Source organism: Gekko japonicus, unplaced genomic scaffold, assembly GCF_001447785.1.
Source record: "Gekko japonicus isolate JY-2015 unplaced genomic scaffold, Gekko_japonicus_V1.1 scaffold126, whole genome shotgun sequence".
NCBI classification, from domain to species: Eukaryota; Metazoa; Chordata; class Lepidosauria; order Squamata; family Gekkonidae; genus Gekko; species Gekko japonicus.
This window is the reverse complement of record NW_015162477.1, coordinates 1,828,151-1,830,546: the sequence shown is the minus strand read 5'-3', so window position 1 is coordinate 1,830,546 and position 2,396 is coordinate 1,828,151.

Genomic DNA, 2,396 nt, shown 5'->3' with positions numbered 1-2,396 from the left:
AACACGAACCTTGATAACCAGTGGCCTGACTCCATAGAATGCAGCATCATGTGTCCACGTGTGTTCATTCATGTCCAGCAATGCAAGGGGAGTTCTGATTGTTTTCTTGCGCCTGCAGTCATCTCCTAGTTGCTTGTTTTCCCTGTGGCCTTCCCATGTCCAACCTGAATCTGAACCATAAGCCAGATGTTTATATATGATCAATCATCTTCTGTAATGTAATATTTGTGAGAATGTTACTTGTGCACGGAGCATGGGCTTTTCTAGATTCAAGATATGATGGGAATTTTCCTCCCCATCTCCTCTTGGGTACAAGAATTGGCCAGGCAATCCAGCAAGTTTACTGAGATATGTAAAAAAAATAAAACCCTACTCCAGATCATTTTCTAGTATATGACTTCATCTCGCCCTCCACAACCATGCATTACCATAATTGCTTTATCTAATTTGCACACAGTATTAGCAAGACTCTGTGGGGTATTGAGAATAGGTAGGTAGGTAGGTAGGTAGATGACCCTTTAAGCGACTGAAGGGGGATGTGGAAAACATTCATCCACTCCCAAACCCAACTATCTTTACTTGTATGTTTCCTTGCTTACTTCTAAGTAAGCATGCTTAGGATCATAGCCTTATTGTGCACTGTAGCAGAAGCCTACACACTGGATTCCCGAGGAACACACACAGTGGGCAGATAGCTGTGTTTTGAGGAGGCCATTTTCAGAGTGTGGGAGGTGAGCTTTGAAAAACCCAGTCCCCCAGCTGCAGCTCTTCCTTGAGAGGCATGATTTGGCTATAGTTAAGTATGCTCTGATTATATCCAGGTTGGATCATTGTGCTGTGTGTGGGGAAATCTATGAAGACTGTCCAGAAGCTTCTGCTGGTTCGAAACACAGCAGCTAGGCTGTGAGCAAGTCCAAGTTATAAAGATCCTAGCTTGCCAATTCTAACAAATTTTCACTGGTTCCTGAGTTGATTCCAAGCACAATTGAAATTGCTGGTTGTTACTTATAAAGCTCTACACGGTCTGGGCTTAGAGGACTTCAAAATGACAATCTCCTACCTGTGTCCCTGCCAATTAAGGGACCCTGTTCTGCACACACACACCCCACTACCAGAGGCTAGGAGGTGAGAACTAGAGACAGGGCCTTTTCAACAGTGGCACCCAGGTTGAGAAATTTCCTTCCCACAAGAGCTTTCCTGGTGCTGAATTTACAGACTTTTAGGTGCCTGGCAAAATTCTTATTTTCTCTTACATTTTAGATGGTCCCCCTGACCCATATGGTTTTATTAATCATTCTAGATATTGTGCTTTTTTTGCTTTTAAAAGGTCTTCTTCTGCAGGGGGGGTTGGAGTGGGGAATCAAATTTTTAGCCCGATTTTTAATCCAATACTATTTTAATGTTTTTAATCTCCAAATTTTTTTCTTTTGCTGCCTTATTGTGCCCCCTCCCAATTTACTGATATTTATCCTGTTATAAGCTATCTCCATCTAGAGAGGCAGATATATGCTGCTTTGGATCCCTATTGGGGGAAAAGGCGTGGCATAAATGAAGTAAATAAAATAAACACATTCTGTATCAGGATATGATAGATCTAAGAAAGCACCTGAACAGTGCTAAGCAGGGTCCTGCACATATTAGTTGTGGGCCTTCCAGAATAGATCTGGGAGAATTTAATAAATTATATTTAATGGGCTGTCATTCTGTTTCTCTTGGAGATGTGGGCATCTTTAATTTTATGATGCAGTCCCCAGTCCCAAAGTGCTATATTCATTTGTGCTAGATGGAGTTCTGTGTTCAAATCCTCACTCTCTCCTGAGCCTTATTCAGCCTAATCTTCTTTAAGGGATTGTTGTGATTATAAAATGGGGAAAGGAGAATTGTATATGCTACCCGGAATGCCTTGGAAGCAGAGTGGGGCAAAAATGTACTGCACTAGAGAACCAAATGTCATGCTGACTTCTTAATTTGGAATGGGTGGTTTTTTGTTTTTTTAAACAGCTAAAATTCTTTTGAATTCATGATGCACATGTTGAAGGAAAGGACGACGGAAGTGCGGAACCTTCCCGCCAGAGTCCTCCTTTGGTGTCCACACCAGAGGTTCGTGCACACAAGGACCTTTTAATCTGTCGTAAAACCGTGACCATGACTTTCTTGCCGGCTTCTCTAGGAGGGGGGGAAGCAGGGCGAGTCTGGCTTGTTGCTGGTTTCTGCGCCAGCAACTGAAACTGTCGAGGGCTTTATCTGCAGCCCACGTGTCCCTATCTCCTCTCTCCCTCCCCCTTCCCAGACAGCGACGTTTGTAATTCTGAGTCTCCCACTTCGCGCCCCTGCTGCTTGGATACCCCGCGCCCAGCCAAAACAGCCCCCCCCTCCATCTACCGAATCGACCCCCC